This window comes from Triturus cristatus, chromosome 11, assembly GCF_964204655.1.
Source record: "Triturus cristatus chromosome 11, aTriCri1.1, whole genome shotgun sequence".
NCBI classification, from domain to species: Eukaryota; Metazoa; Chordata; class Amphibia; order Caudata; family Salamandridae; genus Triturus; species Triturus cristatus.
Window position 1 is genome coordinate 1,143,780,944 of NC_140594.1, and position 20,796 is coordinate 1,143,801,739.

The window sequence follows — 20,796 nt, forward strand, 5'->3', positions numbered from 1 at the left end:
TCACATGTGCTGATAATAAATATTTTGCTGGGGGCAGGCAATGAAAGGGCTGAGCCCCGACCAGACATTATAACCCCAGCATCCCTATTTTAAAAAGCATTTATAGGCGATATCTAGCCTCTGAAAATAATAGGCAAGATCCACCGATAAATCTGGCAAAAGTCCCCAAGATTTTGTGCATACTTGTGCTCTCACCTGAATGCAGCGCCACCTTGTAACCATCGGATGTAACTGAGGCTCAGAAAAATGTTTTATCAGAGGGCAAGTTGAGAGGACTCCAAGTGCCAGATTTCCACGGAAAGAGCCTCTCACTGCAGCTGGAAGGTTGGATACTTCAAATTGGCATAGTTTCCTGTCCAGCGTCCTCTCACGTCCCGAACGCTCCCAAACGCTCAAAAGCCTCGCCCTCACCGGGTAGATCTCTGGCTCCCAGGTAAAGCCAAATCCTGAGTATGCTAGTGCTAGGATCACAGAGAAAGGACAGGGACAGAGAGCTGCTGTCTTGGTAAAGGCCTGAAACGGCTAATTCCTAAGAGGGTCTGCACTTTCAGTTATGACTGAATGTGAGTGGGGAAGATGAAGATTTTCTGTACCCAGCATACCTTGCGATGTGCTTAGGCAAATGAGGAGAGAGCCCCACCAATCCCTTGCCACTCCGCTGAAAGCTCCTCCTCTGCATAAAGAGAGCACTTTCACAAGGGAGCAGAGTGGCGCAGCGGAAGCGTGCTGGGCCCATAACCCAGAGGTCGATGGATCTAAACCATCCTCTGCTAATATTGCTTGATTTTTCTTCCTAGGACTAATCTGTCATTTCCACCCTGCCAGCAAGGAAAAGCGCAGGCTTGTGCTAGCTATGTGAGAAAAGACTTCTCAACTATCTGTCTCTGCTGTAAATCAAGAGAGTGATCGTCAAAGGATCAACCCTATACTTTGAAAGTAAAGATACCCAATTAGAAGCATAAATGACAGGTGGGACCTTCACACGTTTTTCGGGGCATGCTTTGAATTTAATTCTTCCCTTTTTGTTCTGCTTTTATCAATCTCCTATGCATTTCATGGAATTTACTCCCTTTCTCTTCGCTGCTTTGCTTCCGATGCTGCCCATATGCTCATTTCCACTATTTGTACTGCTGCTTTCCATTTCTTCTCTTCTGCACAGCTTTGTCCTTGGTTTCAATCCCCAGTTCTTTACCCTCTGCAAGACAATTTCTACTGCTTTTCATGTTGGAATCCACACCAAATGCACCATTGGAACGGGTGCAAGATTGCCACTGCACTCGGCGTTGTAACATCTGGAACGTAGAGGACACACATCAGAGGGCGTTGGTGGTATAGTGGTGAGCATAGCTGCCTTCCAAGCAGTTGACCCGGGTTCGATTCCCGGCCAACGCAGTGCAAATATTTATATATTCTCCAAGCAGGATATATTTTAATGCAACATGTCACAAAACTGAAATATCAGAAACAGAATAATCAGCCGTTATATAAAAAAATAAACAAACACGTAGGTAGACATCTCGATCGCCTCATCTGCTACATTCATTGTCCCAATATATGCTATTTTCCATAAAGCACTCAGCACTCACATGTGCTGATAATAAATATTTTGCTGGGGGCAGGCAATGAAAGGGCTGAGCCCCGACCAGACATTATAACCCCAGCATCCCTATTTTAAAAAGCATTTATAGGCGATATCTAGCCTCTGAAAATAATAGGCAAGATCCACCGATAAATCTGGCAAAAGTCCCCAAGATTTTGTGCATACTTGTGCTCTCACCTGAATGCAGCGCCACCTTGTAACCATCGGATGTAACTGCGGCTCAGAAAAATGTTTTATCAGAGGGCAAGTTGAGAGGACTCCAAGTGCCAGATTTCCACGGAAAGAGACTCTCACTGCAGCAGGAATGTTGGATACTTCAAATTGGCATAGTTTCCTGTCCAGCGTCCTCAACGCTCCCAAACGCTCAAAAGCCTCAGCCCTCACCGGGTAGATCTCTGGCTCCCAGGTAAAGCCAAATCCTGAGTATGCTAGTGCTAGGATCACAGAGAAAGGACAGGGACAGAGAGCTGCTGTCTTGGTAAAGGCCTGAAACGGCTAATTCCTAAGAGGGTCTGCACTTTCAGTTATGACTGAATGTGAGTGGGGAAGATGAAGATTTTCTGTACCCAGCATACCTTGCGATGTGCTTAGGCAAATGAGGAGAGAGCCCCACCAATCCCTTGCCACTCCGCTGAAAGCTCCTCCTCTGCATAAAGAGAGCACTTTCACAAGGGAGCAGAGTGGCGCAGCGGAAGCGTGCTGGGCCCATAACCCAGAGGTCGATGGATCGAAACCATCCTCTGCTAATATTGCTTGATTTTTCTTCCTAGGACTAATCTGTCATTTCCACCCTGCCAGCAAGGAAAAGCGCAGGCTTGTGCTAGCTATGTGAGAAAAGACTTCTCAACTATCTGTCTCTGCTGTAAATCAAGAGAGTGATCGTCAAAGGATCAACCCTATACTTTGAAAGTAAAGATACCCAATTAGAAGCATAAATGACAGGTGGGACCTTCACACGTTTTTCGGGGCATGCTTTGAATTTCATTCTTCCCTTTTTGTTCTGCTTTTATCAATCTCCTATGCATTTCATGGAATTTACTCCCTTTCTCTTCGCTGCTTTGCTTCCGATGCTGCCCATATGCTCATTTCCACTATTTGTACTGCTGCTTTCCATTTCTTCTCTTCTGCACAGCTTTGTCCTTGGTTTCAATCCCCAGTTCTTTACCCTCTGCAAGACTATTTCTACTGCTTTTCATGTTGGAATCCACACCAAATGCACCATTGGAACGGGTGGAAGATTGCCACTGCACTCGGCGTTGTAACATCTGGAACCTAGAGGACACACATCAGAGGGCGTTGGTGGTATAGTGGTGAGCATAGCTGCCTTCCAAGCAGTTGACCCGGGTTCGATTCCCGGCCAACGCAGTGCAAATAGTTATATATTCTCCAAGCAGGATATATTTTAATGCAACATGTCACAAAACTGAAATATCAGAAACAGAATAATCAGCCGTTATATAAAAAAATAAACAAACACGTAGGTAGACATCTCGATCGCCTCATCTGCTACATTCATTGTCCCAATATATGCTATTTTCCATAAAGCACTCAGCACTCACATGTGCTGATAATAAATATTTTGCTGGGGGCAGGCAATGAAAGGGCTGAGCCCCGACCAGACATTATAACCCCAGCATCCCTATTTTAAAAAGCATTTATAGGCGATATCTAGCCTCTGAAAATAATAGGCAAGATCCACCGATAAATCTGGCAAAAGTCCCCAAGATTTTGTGCATACTTGTGCTCTCACCTGAATGCAGCGCCACCTTGTAACCATCGGATGTAACTGCGGCTCAGAAAAATGTTTTATCAGAGGGCAAGTTGAGAGGACTCCAAGTGCCAGATTTCCACGGAAAGAGCCTCTCACTGCAGCTGGAAGGTTGGATACTTCAAATTGGCATAGTTTCCTGTCCAGCGTCCTCTCACGTCCCGAACGCTCCCAAACGCTCAAAAGCCTCACACCGGGCAAGCCCTCACCGGGTAGATCTCTGGCTCCCAGGTAAAGCCAAATCCTGAGTATGCTAGTGCTAGGATCACAGAGAAAGGACAGGGACAGAGAGCTGCTGTCTTGGTAAAGGCCTGAAACGGCTAATTCCTAAGAGGGTCTGCACTTTCAGTTATGACTGAATGTGAGTGGGGAAGATGAAGATTTTCTGTACCCAGCATACCTTGCGATGTGCTTAGGCAAATGAGGAGAGAGCCCCACCAATCCCTTGCCACTCCGCTGAAAGCTCCTCCTCTGCATAAAGAGAGCACTTTCACAAGGGAGCAGAGTGGCGCAGCGGAAGCGTGCTGGGCCCATAACCCAGAGGTCGATGGATCGAAACCATCCTCTGCTAATATTGCTTGATTTTTCTTCCTAGGACTAATCTGTCATTTCCACCCTGCCAGCAAGGAAAAGCGCAGGCTTGTGCTAGCTATGTGAGAAAAGACTTCTCAACTATCTGTCTCTGCTGTAAATCAAGAGAGTGATCGTCAAAGGATCAACCCTATACTTTGAAAGTAAAGATACCCAATTAGAAGCATAAATGACAGGTGGGACCTTCACACGTTTTTCGGGGCATGCTTTGAATTTCATTCTTCCCTTTTTGTTCTGCTTTTATCAATCTCCTATGCATTTCATGGAATTTACTCCCTTTCTCTTCGCTGCTTTGCTTCCGATGCTGCCCATATGCTCATTTCCACTATTTGTACTGCTGCTTTCCATTTCTTCTCTTCTGCACAGCTTTGTCCTTGGTTTCAATCCCCAGTTCTTTACCCTCTGCAAGACAATTTCTACTGCTTTTCATGTTGGAATCCACACCAAATGCACCATTGGAACGGGTGCAAGATTGCCACTGCACTCGGCGTTGTAACATCTGGAACCTAGAGGACACACATCAGAGGGCGTTGGTGGTATAGTGGTGAGCATAGCTGCCTTCCAAGCAGTTGACCCGGGTTCGATTCCCGGCCAACGCAGTGCAAATATTTATATATTCTCCAAGCAGGATATATTTTAATGCAACATGTCACAAAACTGAAATATCAGAAACAGAATAATCAGCCGTTATATAAAAAAATAAACAAACACGTAGGTAGACATCTCGATCGCCTCATCTGCTACATTCATTGTCCCAATATATGCTATTTTCCATAAAGCACTCAGCACTCACATGTGCTGATAATAAATATTTTGCTGGGGGCAGGCAATGAAAGGGCTGAGCCCCGACCAGACATTATAACCCCAGCATCCCTATTTTAAAAAGCATTTATAGGCGATATCTAGCCTCTGAAAATAATAGGCAAGATCCACCGATAAATCTGGCAAAAGTCCCCAAGATTTTGTGCATACTTGTGCTCTCACCTGAATGCAGCGCCACCTTGTAACCATCGGATGTAACTGCGGCTCAGAAAAATGTTTTATCAGAGGGCAAGTTGAGAGGACTCCAAGTGCCAGATTTCCACGGAAAGAGCCTCTCACTGCAGCTGGAAGGTTGGATACTTCAAATTGGCATAGTTTCCTGTCCAGCGTCCTCTCACGTCCCGAACGCTCCCAAACGCTCAAAAGCCTCACACCGGGCAAGCCCTCACCGGGTAGATCTCTGGCTCTCAGGTAAAGCCAAATCCTGAGTATGCTAGTGCTAGGATCACAGAGAAAGGACAGGGACAGAGAGCTGCTGTCTTGGTAAAGGCCTGAAACGGCTAATTCCTAAGAGGGTCTGCACTTTCAGTTATGACTGAATGTGAGTGGGGAAGATGAAGATTTTCTGTACCCAGCATACCTTGCGATGTGCTTAGGCAAATGAGGAGAGAGCCCCACCAATCCCTTGCCACTCCGCTGAAAGCTCCTCCTATGCATAAAGAGAGCACTTTCACAAGGGAGCAGAGTGGCGCAGCGGAAGCGTGCTGGGCCCATAACCCAGAGGTCGATGGATCGAAACCATCCTCTGCTAATATTGCTTGATTTTTCTTCCTAGGACTAATCTGTCATTTCCACCCTGCCAGCAAGGAAAAGCGCAGGCTTGTGCTAGCTATGTGAGAAAAGACTTCTCAACTATCTGTCTCTGCTGTAAATCAAGAGAGTGATCGTCAAAGGATCAACCCTATACTTTGAAAGTAAAGATACCCAATTAGAAGCATAAATGACAGGTGGGACCTTCACACGTTTTTCGGGGCATGCTTTGAATTTAATTCTTCCCTTTTTGTTCTGCTTTTATCAATCTCCTATGCATTTCATGGAATTTACTCCCTTTCTCTTCGCTGCTTTGCTTCCGATGCTGCCCATATGCTCATTTCCACTATTTGTACTGCTGCTTTCCATTTCTTCTCTTCTGCACAGCTTTGTCCTTGGTTTCAATCCCCAGTTCTTTACCCTCTGCAAGACAATTTCTACTGCTTTTCATGTTGGAATCCACACCAAATGCACCATTGGAACGGGTGCAAGATTGCCACTGCACTCGGCGTTGTAACATCTGGAACCTAGAGGACACACATCAGAGGGCGTTGGTGGTATAGTGGTGAGCATAGCTGCCTTCCAAGCAGTTGACCCGGGTTCGATTCCCGGCCAACGCAGTGCAAATATTTATATATTCTCCAAGCAGGATATATTTTAATGCAACATGTCACAAAACTGAAATATCTGAAACAGAATAATCAGCCGTTATATAAAAAAATAAACAAACACGTAGGTAGACATCTCGATCGCCTCATCTGCTACATTCATTGTCCCAATATATGCTATTTTCCATAAAGCACTCAGCACTCACATGTGCTGATAATAAATATTTTGCTGGGGGCAGGCAATGAAAGGGCTGAGCCCCGACCAGACATTATAACCCCAGCATCCCTATTTTAAAAAGCATTTATAGGCGATATCTAGCCTCTGAAAATAATAGGCAAGATCCACCGATAAATCTGGCAAAAGTCCCCAAGATTTTGTGCATACTTGTGCTCTCACCTGAATGCAGCGCCACCTTGTAACCATCGGATGTAACTGAGGCTCAGAAAAATGTTTTATCAGAGGGCAAGTTGAGAGGACTCCAAGTGCCAGATTTCCACGGAAAGAGCCTCTCACTGCAGCTGGAAGGTTGGATACTTCAAATTGGCATAGTTTCCTGTCCAGCGTCCTCTCACGTCCCGAACGCTCCCAAACGCTCAAAAGCCTCGCCCTCACCGGGTAGATCTCTGGCTCCCAGGTAAAGCCAAATCCTGAGTATGCTAGTGCTAGGATCACAGAGAAAGGACAGGGACAGAGAGCTGCTGTCTTGGTAAAGGCCTGAAACGGCTAATTCCTAAGAGGGTCTGCACTTTCAGTTATGACTGAATGTGAGTGGGGAAGATGAAGATTTTCTGTACCCAGCATACCTTGCGATGTGCTTAGGCAAATGAGGAGAGAGCCCCACCAATCCCTTGCCACTCCGCTGAAAGCTCCTCCTCTGCATAAAGAGAGCACTTTCACAAGGGAGCAGAGTGGCGCAGCGGAAGCGTGCTGGGCCCATAACCCAGAGGTCGATGGATCGAAACCATCCTCTGCTAATATTGCTTGATTTTTCTTCCTAGGACTAATCTGTCATTTCCACCCTGCCAGCAAGGAAAAGCGCAGGCTTGTGCTAGCTATGTGAGAAAAGACTTCTCAACTATCTGTCTCTGCTGTAAATCAAGAGAGTGATCGTCAAAGGATCAACCCTATACTTTGAAAGTAAAGATACCCAATTAGAAGCATAAATGACAGGTGGGACCTTCACACGTTTTTCGGGGCATGCTTTGAATTTCATTCTTCCCTTTTTGTTCTACTTTTATCAATCTTCTATGCATTTCATGGAATTTACTCCCTTTCTCTTCGCTGCTTTGCTTCCGATGCTGCCCATATGCTCATTTCCACTATTTGTACTGCTGCTTTCCATTTCTTCTCTTCTGCACAGCTTTGTCCTTGGTTTCAATCCCCAGTTCTTTACCCTCTGCAAGACAATTTCTACTGCTTTTCATGTTGGAATCCACACCAAATGCACCATTGGAACGGGTGCAAGATTGCCACTGCACTTGGCGTTGTAACATCTGGAACCTAGAGGACACACTTCAGAGGGCGTTGGTGGTATAGTGGTGAGCATAGCTGCCTTCCAAGCAGTTGACCCGGGTTCGATTCCCGGCCAACGCAGTGCAAATATTTATATATTCTCCAAGCAGGATATATTTTAATGCAACATGTCACAAAACTGAAATATCAGAAACAGAATAATCAGCCGTTATATAAAAAAATAAACAAACACGTAGGTAGACATCTCGATCGCCTCATCTGCTACATTCATTGTCCCAATATATGCTATTTTCCATAAAGCACTCAGCACTCACATGTGCTGATAATAAATATTTTGCTGGGGGCAGGCAATGAAAGGGCTGAGCCCCGACCAGACATTATAACCCCAGCATCCCTATTTTAAAAAGCATTTATAGGCGATATCTAGCCTCTGAAAATAATAGGCAAGATCCACCGATAAATCTGGCAAAAGTCCCCAAGATTTTGTGCATACTTGTGCTCTCACCTGAATGCAGCGCCACCTTGTAACCATCGGATGTAACTGCGGCTCAGAAAAATGTTTTATCAGAGGGCAAGTTGAGAGGACTCCAAGTGCCAGATTTCCACGGAAAGAGCCTCTCACTGCAGCTGGAAGGTTGGATACTTCAAATTGGCATAGTTTCCTGTCCAGCGTCCTCTCACGTCCCGAACGCTCCCAAACGCTCAAAAGCCTCGCCCTCACCGGGTAGATCTCTGGCTCCCAGGTAAAGCCAAATCCTGAGTATGCTAGTGCTAGGATCACAGAGAAAGGACAGGGACAGAGAGCTGCTGTCTTGGTAAAGGCCTGAAACGGCTAATTCCTAAGAGGGTCTGCACTTTCAGTTATGACTGAATGTGAGTGGGGAAGATGAAGATTTTCTGTACCCAGCATACCTTGCGATGTGCTTAGGCAAATGAGGAGAGAGCCCCACCAATCCCTTGCCACTCCGCTGAAAGCTCCTCCTCTGCATAAAGAGAGCACTTTCACAAGGGAGCAGAGTGGCGCAGCGGAAGCGTGCTGGGCCCATAACCCAGAGGTCGATGGATCGAAACCATCCTCTGCTAATATTGCTTGATTTTTCTTCCTAGGACTAATCTGTCATTTCCACCCTGCCAGCAAGGAAAAGCGCAGGCTTGTGCTAGCTATGTGAGAAAAGACTTCTCAACTATCTGTCTCTGCTGTAAATCAAGAGAGTGATCGTCAAAGGATCAACCCTATACTTTGAAAGTAAAGATACCCAATTAGAAGCATAAATGACAGGTGGGACCTTCACACGTTTTTCGGGGCATGCTTTGAATTTAATTCTTCCCTTTTTGTTCTGCTTTTATCAATCTCCTATGCATTTCATGGAATTTACTCCCTTTCTCTTCGCTGCTTTGCTTCCGATGCTGCCCATATGCTCATTTCCACTATTTGTACTGCTGCTTTCCATTTCTTCTTTTCTGCACAGCTTTGTCCTTGGTTTCAATCCCCAGTTCTTTACCCTCTGCAAGACAATTTCTACTGCTTTTCATGTTGGAATCCACACCAAATGCACCATTGGAACGGGTGCAAGATTGCCACTGCACTCGGCGTTGTAACATCTGGAACGTAGAGGACACACATCAGAGGGCGTTGGTGGTATAGTGGTGAGCATAGCTGCCTTCCAAGCAGTTGACCCGGGTTCGATTCCCGGCCAACGCAGTGCAAATATTTATATATTCTCCAAGCAGGATATATTTTAATGCAACATGTCACAAAACTGAAATATCAGAAACAGAATAATCAGCCGTTATATAAAAAAATAAACAAACACGTAGGTAGACATCTCGATCGCCTCATCTGCTACATTCATTGTCCCAATATATGCTATTTTCCATAAAGCACTCAGCACTCACATGTGCTGATAATAAATATTTTGCTGGGGGCAGGCAATGAAAGGGCTGAGCCCCGACCAGACATTATAACCCCAGCATCCCTATTTTAAAAAGCATTTATAGGCGATATCTAGCCTCTGAAAATATTAGGCAAGATCCACCGATAAATCTGGCAAAAGTCCCCAAGATTTTGTGCATACTTGTGCTCTCACCTGAATGCAGCGCCACCTTGTAACCATCGGATGTAACTGCGGCTCAGAAAAATGTTTTATCAGAGGGCAAGTTGAGAGGACTCCAAGTGCCAGATTTCCACGGAAAGAGACTCTCACTGCAGCAGGAAGGTTGGATACTTCAAATTGGCATAGTTTCCTGTCCAGCGTCCTCAACGCTCCCAAACGCTCAAAAGCCTCAGCCCTCACCGGGTAGATCTCTGGCTCCCAGGTAAAGCCAAATCCTGAGTATGCTAGTGCTAGGATCACAGAGAAAGGACAGGGACAGAGAGCTGCTGTCTTGGTAAAGGCCTGAAACGGCTAATTCCTAAGAGGGTCTGCACTTTCAGTTATGACTGAATGTGAGTGGGGAAGATGAAGATTTTCTGTACCCAGCATACCTTGCGATGTGCTTAGGCAAATGAGGAGAGAGCCCCACCAATCCCTTGCCACTCCGCTGAAAGCTCCTCCTCTGCATAAAGAGAGCACTTTCACAAGGGAGCAGAGTGGCGCAGCGGAAGCGTGCTGGGCCCATAACCCAGAGGTCGATGGATCGAAACCATCCTCTGCTAATATTGCTTGATTTTTCTTCCTAGGACTAATCTGTCATTTCCACCCTGCCAGCAAGGAAAAGCGCAGGCTTGTGCTAGCTATGTGAGAAAAGACTTCTCAACTATCTGTCTCTGCTGTAAATCAAGAGAGTGATCGTCAAAGGATCAACCCTATACTTTGAAAGTAAAGATACCCAATTAGAAGCATAAATGACAGGTGGGACCTTCACACGTTTTTCGGGGCATGCTTTGAATTTCATTCTTCCCTTTTTGTTCTGCTTTTATCAATCTCCTATGCATTTCATGGAATTTACTCCCTTTCTCTTCGCTGCTTTGCTTCCGATGCTGCCCATATGCTCATTTCCACTATTTGTACTGCTGCTTTCCATTTCTTCTCTTCTGCACAGCTTTGTCCTTGGTTTCAATCCCCAGTTCTTTACCCTCTGCAAGACTATTTCTACTGGTTTTCATGTTGGAATCCACACCAAATGCACCATTGGAACGGGTGCAAGATTGCCACTGCACTCGGCGTTGTAACATCTGGAACCTAGAGGACACACATCAGAGGGCGTTGGTGGTATAGTGGTGAGCATAGCTGCCTTCCAAGCAGTTGACCCGGGTTCGATTCCCGGCCAACGCAGTGCAAATATTTATATATTCTCCAAGCAGGATATATTTTAATGCAACATGTCACAAAACTGAAATATCAGAAACAGAATAATCAGCCGTTATATAAAAAAATAAACAAACACGTAGGTAGACATCTCGATCGCCTCATCTGCTACATTCATTGTCCCAATATATGCTATTTTCCATAAAGCACTCAGCACTCACATGTGCTGATAATAAATATTTTGCTGGGGGCAGGCAATGAAAGGGCTGAGCCCCGACCAGACATTATAACCCCAGCATCCCTATTTTAAAAAGCATTTATAGGCGATATCTAGCCTCTGAAAATAATAGGCAAGATCCACCGATAAATCTGGCAAAAGTCCCCAAGATTTTGTGCATACTTGTGCTCTCACCTGAATGCAGCGCCACCTTGTAACCATCGGATGTAACTGCGGCTCAGAAAAATGTTTTATCAGAGGGCAAGTTGAGAGGACTCCAAGTGCCAGATTTCCACGGAAAGAGCCTCTCACTGCAGCTGGAAGGTTGGATACTTCAAATTGGCATAGTTTCCTGTCCAGCGTCCTCTCACGTCCCGAACGCTCCCAAACGCTCAAAAGCCTCACACCGGGCAAGCCCTCACCGGGTAGATCTCTGGCTCCCAGGTAAAGCCAAATCCTGAGTATGCTAGTGCTAGGATCACAGAGAAAGGACAGGGACAGAGAGCTGCTGTCTTGGTAAAGGCCTGAAACGGCTAATTCCTAAGAGGGTCTGCACTTTCAGTTATGACTGAATGTGAGTGGGGAAGATGAAGATTTTCTGTACCCAGCATACCTTGCGATGTGCTTAGGCAAATGAGGAGAGAGCCCCACCAATCCCTTGCCACTCCGCTGAAAGCTCCTCCTCTGCATAAAGAGAGCACTTTCACAAGGGAGCAGAGTGGCGCAGCGGAAGCGTGCTGGGCCCATAACCCAGAGGTCGATGGATCGAAACCATCCTCTGCTAATATTGCTTGATTTTTCTTCCTAGGACTAATCTGTCATTTCCACCCTGCCAGCAAGGAAAAGCGCAGGCTTGTGCTAGCTATGTGAGAAAAGACTTCTCAACTATCTGTCTCTGCTGTAAATCAAGAGAGTGATCGTCAAAGGATCAACCCTATACTTTGAAAGTAAAGATACCCAATTAGAAGCATAAATGACAGGTGGGACCTTCACACGTTTTTCGGGGCATGCTTTGAATTTCATTCTTCCCTTTTTGTTCTGCTTTTATCAATCTCCTATGCATTTCATGGAATTTACTCCCTTTCTCTTCGCTGCTTTGCTTCCGATGCTGCCCATATGCTCATTTCCACTATTTGTACTGCTGCTTTCCATTTCTTCTCTTCTGCACAGCTTTGTCCTTGGTTTCAATCCCCAGTTCTTTACCCTCTGCAAGACAATTTCTACTGCTTTTCATGTTGGAATCCACACCAAATGCACCATTGGAACGGGTGCAAGATTGCCACTGCACTCGGCGTTGTAACATCTGGAACCTAGAGGACACACATCAGAGGGCGTTGGTGGTATAGTGGTGAGCATAGCTGCCTTCCAAGCAGTTGACCCGGGTTCGATTCCCGGCCAACGCAGTGCAAATATTTATATATTCTCCAAGCAGGATATATTTTAATGCAACATGTCACAAAACTGAAATATCAGAAACAGAATAATCAGCCGTTATATAAAAAAATAAACAAACACGTAGGTAGACATCTCGATCGCCTCATCTGCTACATTCATTGTCCCAATATATGCTATTTTCCATAAAGCACTCAGCACTCACATGTGCTGATAATAAATATTTTGCTGGGGGCAGGCAATGAAAGGGCTGAGCCCCGACCAGACATTATAACCCCAGCATCCCTATTTTAAAAAGCATTTATAGGCGATATCTAGCCTCTGAAAATAATAGGCAAGATCCACCGATAAATCTGGCAAAAGTCCCCAAGATTTTGTGCATACTTGTGCTCTCACCTGAATGCAGCGCCACCTTGTAACCATCGGATGTAACTGAGGCTCAGAAAAATGTTTTATCAGAGGGCAAGTTGAGAGGACTCCAAGTGCCAGATTTCCACGGAAAGAGCCTCTCACTGCAGCTGGAAGGTTGGATACTTCAAATTGGCATAGTTTCCTGTCCAGCGTCCTCTCACGTCCCGAACGCTCCCAAACGCTCAAAAGCCTCGCCCTCACCGGGTAGATCTCTGGCTCCCAGGTAAAGCCAAATCCTGAGTATGCTAGTGCTAGGATCACAGAGAAAGGACAGGGACAGAGAGCTGCTGTCTTGGTAAAGGCCTGAAACGGCTAATTCCTAAGAGGGTCTGCACTTTCAGTTATGACTGAATGTGAGTGGGGAAGATGAAGATTTTCTGTACCCAGCATACCTTGCGATGTGCTTAGGCAAATGAGGAGAGAGCCCCACCAATCCCTTGCCACTCCGCTGAAAGCTCCTCCTCTGCATAAAGAGAGCACTTTCACAAGGGAGCAGAGTGGCGCAGCGGAAGCGTGCTGGGCCCATAACCCAGAGGTCGATGGATCGAAACCATCCTCTGCTAATATTGCTTGATTTTTCTTCCTAGGACTAATCTGTCATTTCCACCCTGCCAGCAAGGAAAAGCGCAGGCTTGTGCTAGCTATGTGAGAAAAGACTTCTCAACTATCTGTCTCTGCTGTAAATCAAGAGAGTGATCGTCAAAGGATCAACCCTATACTTTGAAAGTAAAGATACCCAATTAGAAGCATAAATGACAGGTGGGACCTTCACACGTTTTTCGGGGCATGCTTTGAATTTCATTCTTCCCTTTTTGTTCTACTTTTATCAATCTTCTATGCATTTCATGGAATTTACTCCCTTTCTCTTCGCTGCTTTGCTTCCGATGCTGCCCATATGCTCATTTCCACTATTTGTACTGCTGCTTTCCATTTCTTCTCTTCTGCACAGCTTTGTCCTTGGTTTCAATCCCCAGTTCTTTACCCTCTGCAAGACAATTTCTACTGCTTTTCATGTTGGAATCCACACCAAATGCACCATTGGAACGGGTGCAAGATTGCCACTGCACTTGGCGTTGTAACATCTGGAACCTAGAGGACACACTTCAGAGGGCGTTGGTGGTATAGTGGTGAGCATAGCTGCCTTCCAAGCAGTTGACCCGGGTTCGATTCCCGGCCAACGCAGTGCAAATATTTATATATTCTCCAAGCAGGATATATTTTAATGCAACATGTCACAAAACTGAAATATCAGAAACAGAATAATCAGCCGTTATATAAAAAAATAAACAAACACGTAGGTAGACATCTCGATCGCCTCATCTGCTACATTCATTGTCCCAATATATGCTATTTTCCATAAAGCACTCAGCACTCACATGTGCTGATAATAAATATTTTGCTGGGGGCAGGCAATGAAAGGGCTGAGCCCCGACCAGACATTATAACCCCAGCATCCCTATTTTAAAAAGCATTTATAGGCGATATCTAGCCTCTGAAAATAATAGGCAAGATCCACCGATAAATCTGGCAAAAGTCCCCAAGATTTTGTGCATACTTGTGCTCTCACCTGAATGCAGCGCCACCTTGTAACCATCGGATGTAACTGCGGCTCAGAAAAATGTTTTATCAGAGGGCAAGTTGAGAGGACTCCAAGTGCCAGATTTCCACGGAAAGAGACTCTCACTGCAGCAGGAAGGTTGGATACTTCAAATTGGCATAGTTTCCTGTCCAGCGTCCTCAACGCTCCCAAACGCTCAAAAGCCTCAGCCCTCACCGGGTAGATCTCTGGCTCCCAGGTAAAGCCAAATCCTGAGTATGCTAGTGCTAGGATCACAGAGAAAGGACAGGGACAGAGAGCTGCTGTCTTGGTAAAGGCCTGAAACGGCTAATTCCTAAGAGGGTCTGCACTTTCAGTTATGACTGAATGTGAGTGGGGAAGATGAAGATTTTCTGTACCCAGCATACCTTGCGATGTGCTTAGGCAAATGAGGAGAGAGCCCCACCAATCCCTTGCCACTCCGCTGAAAGCTCCTCCTCTGCATAAAGAGAGCACTTTCACAAGGGAGCAGAGTGGCGCAGCGGAAGCGTGCTGGGCCCATAACCCAGAGGTCGATGGATCGAAACCATCCTCTGCTAATATTGCTTGATTTTTCTTCCTAGGACTAATCTGTCATTTCCACCCTGCCAGCAAGGAAAAGCGCAGGCTTGTGCTAGCTATGTGAGAAAAGACTTCTCAACTATCTGTCTCTGCTGTAAATCAAGAGAGTGATCGTCAAAGGATCAACCCTATACTTTGAAAGTAAAGATACCCAATTAGAAGCATAAATGACAGGTGGGACCTTCACACGTTTTTCGGGGCATGCTTTGAATTTCATTCTTCCCTTTTTGTTCTGCTTTTATCAATCTCCTATGCATTTCATGGAATTTACTCCCTTTCTCTTCGCTGCTTTGCTTCCGATGCTGCCCATATGCTCATTTCCACTATTTGTACTGCTGCTTTCCATTTCTTCTCTTCTGCACAGCTTTGTCCTTGGTTTCAATCCCCAGTTCTTTACCCTCTGCAAGACAATTTCTACTGCTTTTCATGTTGGAATCCACACCAAATGCACCATTGGAACGGGTGCAAGATTGCCACTGCACTCGGCGTTGTAACATCTGGAACCTAGAGGACACACATCAGAGGGCGTTGGTGGTATAGTGGTGAGCATAGCTGCCTTCCAAGCAGTTGACCCGGGTTCGATTCCCGGCCAACGCAGTGTAAATATTTATATATTCTCCAAGCAGGATATATTTTAATGCAACATGTCACAAAACTGAAATATCAGAAACAGAATAATCAGCCGTTATATAAAAAAATAAACAAACACGTAGGTAGACATCTCGATCGCCTCATCTGCTACATTCATTGTCCCAATATATGCTATTTTCCATAAAGCACTCAGCACTCACATGTGCTGATAATAAATATTTTGCTGGGGGCAGGCAATGAAAGGGCTGAGCCCCGACCAGACATTATAACCCCAGCATCCCTATTTTAAAAAGCATTTATAGGCGATATCTAGCCTCTGAAAATAATAGGCAAGATCCACCGATAAATCTGGCAAAAGTCCCCAAGATTTTGTGCATACTTGTGCTCTCACCTGAATGCAGCGCCACCTTGTAACCATCGGATGTAACTGAGGCTCAGAAAAATGTTTTATCAGAGGGCAAGTTGAGAGGACTCCAAGTGCCAGATTTCCACGGAAAGAGCCTCTCACTGCAGCTGGAAGGTTGGATACTTCAAATTGGCATAGTTTCCTGTCCAGCGTCCTCTCACGTCCCGAACGCTCCCAAACGCTCAAAAGCCTCGCCCTCACCGGGTAGATCTCTGGCTCCCAGGTAAAGCCAAATCCTGAGTATGCTAGTGCTAGGATCACAGAGAAAGGACAGGGACAGAGAGCTGCTCTCTTGGTAAAGGCCTGAAACGGCTAATTCCTAAGAGGGTCTGCACTTTCAGTTATGACTGAATGTGAGTGGGGAAGATGAAGATTTTCTGTACCCAGCATACCTTGCGATGTGCTTAGGCAAATGAGGAGAGAGCCCCACCAATCCCTTGCCACTCCGCTGAAAGCTCCTCCTCTGCATAAAGAGAGCACTTTCACAAGGGAGCAGAGTGGCGCAGCGGAAGCGTGCTGGGCCCATAACCCAGAGGTCGATGGATCGAAACCATCCTCTGCTAATATTGCTTGATTTTTCTTCCTAGGACTAATCTGTCATTTCCACCCTGCCAGCAAGGAAAAGCGCAGGCTTGTGCTAGCTATGTGAGAAAAGACTTCTCAACTATCTGTCTCTGCTGTAAATCAAGAGAGTGATCGTCAAAGGATCAACCCTATACTTTGAAAGTAAAGATACCCAATTAGAAGCATAAATGACAGGTGGGACCTTCACACGTTTTTCGGGGCATGCTTTGAATTTCATTCTTCCCTTTTTGTTCTACTTTTATCAATCTTCTATGCATTTCATGGAATTTACTCCCTTTCTCTTCGCTGCTTTGCTTCCGATGCTGCCCATATGCTCATTTCCACTATTTGTACTGCTGCTTTCCATTTCTTCTCTTCTGCACAGCTTTGTCCTTGGTTTCAATCCCCAGTTCTTTACCCTCTGCAAGACAATTTCTACTGCTTTTCATGTTGGAATCCACACCAAATGCACCATTGGAACGGGTGCAAGATTGCCACTGCACTTGGCGTTGTAACATCTGGAACCTAGAGGACACACTTCAGAGGGCGTTGGTGGTATAGTGGTGAGCATAGCTGCCTTCCAAGCAGTTGACCCGGGTTCGATTCCCGGCCAACGCAGTGCAAATATTTATATATTCTCCAAGCAGGATATATTTTAATGCAACATGTCACAAAACTGAAATATCAGAAACAGAATAATCAGCCGTTATATAAAAAAATAAACAAACACGTAGGTAGACATCTCGATCGCCTCATCTGCTACATTCATTGTCCCAATATATGCTATTTTCCATAAAGCACTCAGCACTCACATGTGCTGATAATAAATATTTTGCTGGGGGCAGGCAATGAAAGGGCTGAGCCCCGACCAGACATTATAACCCCAGCATCCCTATTTTAAAAAGCATTTATAGGCGATATCTAGCCTCTGAAAATAATAGGCAAGATCCACCGATAAATCTGGCAAAAGTCCCCAAGATTTTGTGCATACTTGTGCTCTCACCTGAATGCAGCGCCACCTTGTAACCATCGGATGTAACTGCGGCTCAGAAAAATGTTTTATCAGAGGGCAAGTTGAGAGGACTCCAAGTGCCAGATTTCCACGGAAAGAGCCTCTCACTGCAGCTGGAAGGTTGGATACTTCAAATTGGCATAGTTTCCTGTCCAGCGTCCTCTCACGTCCCGAACGCTCCCAAACGCTCAAAAGCCTCGCCCTCACCGGGTAGATCTCTGGCTCCCAGGTAAAGCCAAATCCTGAGTATGCTAGTGCTAGGATCACAGAGAAAGGACAGGGACAGAGAGCTGCTGTCTTGGTAAAGGCCTGAAACGGCTAATTCCTAAGAGGGTCTGCACTTTCAGTTATGACTGAATGTGAGTGGGGAAGATGAAGATTTTCTGTACCCAGCATACCTTGCGATGTGCTTAGGCAAATGAGGAGAGAGCCCCACCAATCCCTTGCCACTCCGCTGAAAGCTCCTCCTCTGCATAAAGAGAGCACTTTCACAAGGGAGCAGAGTGGCGCAGCGGAAGCGTGCTGGGCCCATAACCCAGAGGTCGATGGATCGAAACCATCCTCTGCTAATATTGCTTGATTTTTCTTCCTAGGACTAATCTGTCATTTCCACCCTGCCAGCAAGGAAAAGCGCAGGCTTGTGCTAGCTATGTGAGAAAAGACTTCTCAACTATCTGTCTCTGCTGTAAATCAAGAGAGTGATCGTCAAAGGATCAACCCTATACTTTGAAAGTAAAGATACCCAATTAGAAGCATAAATGACAGGTGGGACCTTCACACGTTTTTCGGGGCATGCTTTGAATTTAATTCTTCCCTTTTTGTTCTGCTTTTATCAATCTCCTATGCATTTCATGGAATTTACTCCCTTTCTCTTCGCTGCTTTGCTTCCGATGCTGCCCATATGCTCATTTCCACTATTTGTACTGCTGCTTTCCATTTCTTCTCTTCTGCACAGCTTTGTCCTTGGTTTCAATCCCCAGTTCTTTACCCTCTGCAAGACAATTTCTACTGCTTTTCATGTTGGAATCCACACCAAATGCACCATTGGAACGGGTGCAAGATTGCCACTGCACTCGGCGTTGTAACATCTGGAACGTAGAGGACACACATCAGAGGGCGTTGGTGGTATAGTGGTGAGCATAGCTGCCTTCCAAGCAGTTGACCCGGGTTCGATTCCCGGCCAACGCAGTGCAAATATTTATATATTCTCCAAGCAGGATATATTTTAATGCAACATGTCACAAAACTGAAATATCAGAAACAGAATAATCAGCCGTTATATAAAAAAATAAACAAACACGTAGGTAGACATCTCGATCGCCTCATCTGCTACATTCATTGTCCCAATATATGCTATTTTCCATAAAGCACTCAGCACTCACATGTGCTGATAATAAATATTTTGCTGGGGGCAGGCAATGAAAGGGCTGAGCCCCGACCAGACATTATAACCCCAGCATCCCTATTTTAAAAAGCATTTATAGGCGATATCTAGCCTCTGAAAATAATAGGCAAGATCCACCGATAAATCTGGCAAAAGTCCCCAAGATTTTGTGCATACTTGTGCTCTCACCTGAATGCAGCGCCACCTTGTAACCATCGGATGTAACTGCGGCTCAGAAAAATGTTTTATCAGAGGGCAAGTTGAGAGGACTCCAAGTGCCAGATTTCCACGGAAAGAGACTCTCACTGCAGCAGGAAGGTTGGATACTTCAAATTGGCATAGTTTCCTGTCCAGCGTCCTCAACGCTCCCAAACGCTCAAAAGCCTCAGCCCTCACCGGGTAGATCTCTGGCTCCCAGGTAAAGCCAAATCCTGAGTATGCTAGTGCTAGGATCACAGAGAAAGGACAGGGACAGAGAGCTGCTGTCTTGGTAAAGGCCTGAAACGGCTAATTCCTAAGAGGGTCTGCACTTTCAGTTATGACTGAATGTGAGTGGGGAAGATGAAGATTTTCTGTACCCAGCATACCTTGCGATGTGCTGAGGCAAATGAGGAGAGAGCCCCACCAATCCCTTGCCACTCCGCTGAAAGCTCCTCCTCTGCATAAAGAGAGCACTTTCACAAGGGAGCAGAGTGGCGCAGCGGAAGCGTGCTGGGCCCATAACCCAGAGGTCGATGGATCGAAACCATCCTCTGCTAATATTGCTTGATTTTTCTTCCTAGGACTAATCTGTCATTTCCACCCTGCCAGCAAGGAAAAGCGCAGGCTTGTGCTAGCTATGTGAGAAAAGACTTCTCAACTATCTGTCTCTGCTGTAAATCAAGAGAGTGATCGTCAAAGGATCAACCCTATACTTTGAAAGTAAAGATACCCAATTAGAAGCATAAATGACAGGTGGGACCTTCACACGTTTTTCGGGGCATGCTTTGAATTTCATTCTTCCCTTTTTGTTCTGCTTTTATCAATCTCCTATGCATTTCATGGAATTTACTCCCTTTCTCTACGCTGCTTTGCTTCCGATGCTGCCCATATGCTCATTTCCACTATTTGTACTGCTGCTTTCCATTTCTTCTCTTCTGCACAGCTTTGTCCTTGGTTTCAATCCCCAGTTCTTTACCCTCTGCAAGACAATTTCTACTGCTTTTCATGTTGGAATCCACACCAAATGCACCATTGGAACGGGTGCAAGATTGCCACTGCACTCGGCGTTGTAACATCTGGAACCTAGAGGACACACATCAGAGGGCGTTGGTGGTATAGTGGTGAGCATAGCTGCCTTCCAAGCAGTTGACCCGGGTTCGATTCCCGGCCAACGCAGTGCAAATATTTATATATTCTCCAAGCAGGATATATTTTAATGCAACATGTCACAAAACTGAAATATCAGAAACAGAATAATCAGCCGTTATATAAAAAAATAAACAAACACGTAGGTAGACATCTCGATCGCCTCATCTGCTACATTCATTGTCCCAATATATGCTATTTTCCATAAAGCACTCAGCACTCACATGTGCTGATAATAAATATTTTGCTGGGGGCAGGCAATGAAAGGGCTGAGCCCCGACCAGACATTATAACCCCAGCATCCCTATTTTAAAAAGCATTTATAGGCGATATCTAGCCTCTGAAAATAATAGGCAAGATCCACCGATAAATCTGGCAAAAGTCCCCAAGATTTTGTGCATACTTGTGCTCTCACCTGAATGCAGCGCCACCTTGTAACCATCGGATGTAACT

At 45.5% G+C, this 20,796-nt stretch overlaps 13 non-coding genes across 13 annotated transcripts; all 13 read left to right on the forward strand.

Moving 5' to 3' along the window:
- The first annotated feature begins 1,320 nt into the window (after nucleotides 1–1,320).
- Nucleotides 1,321–1,392, forward strand: TRNAG-UCC (transfer RNA glycine (anticodon UCC)). Its single transcript has one exon. It is a non-coding gene; the product is annotated as a tRNA-Gly (tRNA).
- Nucleotides 1,393–2,893: 1,501 nt separating this feature from the next.
- TRNAG-UCC (transfer RNA glycine (anticodon UCC)) lies at nucleotides 2,894–2,965 on the forward strand. Its single transcript has one exon. It is a non-coding gene; the product is annotated as a tRNA-Gly (tRNA).
- A 1,521-nt stretch (nucleotides 2,966–4,486) lies between these two features.
- TRNAG-UCC (transfer RNA glycine (anticodon UCC)) lies at nucleotides 4,487–4,558 on the forward strand. The gene has a single exon. It is a non-coding gene; the product is annotated as a tRNA-Gly (tRNA).
- A 1,521-nt stretch (nucleotides 4,559–6,079) lies between these two features.
- TRNAG-UCC (transfer RNA glycine (anticodon UCC)) lies at nucleotides 6,080–6,151 on the forward strand. The gene has a single exon. It is a non-coding gene; the product is annotated as a tRNA-Gly (tRNA).
- A 1,510-nt stretch (nucleotides 6,152–7,661) lies between these two features.
- TRNAG-UCC (transfer RNA glycine (anticodon UCC)) lies at nucleotides 7,662–7,733 on the forward strand. The gene has a single exon. It is a non-coding gene; the product is annotated as a tRNA-Gly (tRNA).
- A 1,510-nt stretch (nucleotides 7,734–9,243) lies between these two features.
- On the forward strand, nucleotides 9,244–9,315 carry TRNAG-UCC (transfer RNA glycine (anticodon UCC)). Its single transcript has one exon. It is a non-coding gene; the product is annotated as a tRNA-Gly (tRNA).
- Nucleotides 9,316–10,816: 1,501 nt separating this feature from the next.
- On the forward strand, nucleotides 10,817–10,888 carry TRNAG-UCC (transfer RNA glycine (anticodon UCC)). Its single transcript has one exon. It is a non-coding gene; the product is annotated as a tRNA-Gly (tRNA).
- A 1,521-nt stretch (nucleotides 10,889–12,409) lies between these two features.
- On the forward strand, nucleotides 12,410–12,481 carry TRNAG-UCC (transfer RNA glycine (anticodon UCC)). The gene has a single exon. It is a non-coding gene; the product is annotated as a tRNA-Gly (tRNA).
- Nucleotides 12,482–13,991: 1,510 nt separating this feature from the next.
- On the forward strand, nucleotides 13,992–14,063 carry TRNAG-UCC (transfer RNA glycine (anticodon UCC)). Its single transcript has one exon. It is a non-coding gene; the product is annotated as a tRNA-Gly (tRNA).
- A 1,501-nt stretch (nucleotides 14,064–15,564) lies between these two features.
- TRNAG-UCC (transfer RNA glycine (anticodon UCC)) lies at nucleotides 15,565–15,636 on the forward strand. Its single transcript has one exon. It is a non-coding gene; the product is annotated as a tRNA-Gly (tRNA).
- A 1,510-nt stretch (nucleotides 15,637–17,146) lies between these two features.
- Nucleotides 17,147–17,218, forward strand: TRNAG-UCC (transfer RNA glycine (anticodon UCC)). Its single transcript has one exon. It is a non-coding gene; the product is annotated as a tRNA-Gly (tRNA).
- Nucleotides 17,219–18,728: 1,510 nt separating this feature from the next.
- Nucleotides 18,729–18,800, forward strand: TRNAG-UCC (transfer RNA glycine (anticodon UCC)). The gene has a single exon. It is a non-coding gene; the product is annotated as a tRNA-Gly (tRNA).
- Nucleotides 18,801–20,301: 1,501 nt separating this feature from the next.
- On the forward strand, nucleotides 20,302–20,373 carry TRNAG-UCC (transfer RNA glycine (anticodon UCC)). The gene has a single exon. It is a non-coding gene; the product is annotated as a tRNA-Gly (tRNA).
- Nucleotides 20,374–20,796: the final 423 nt, after the last annotated feature.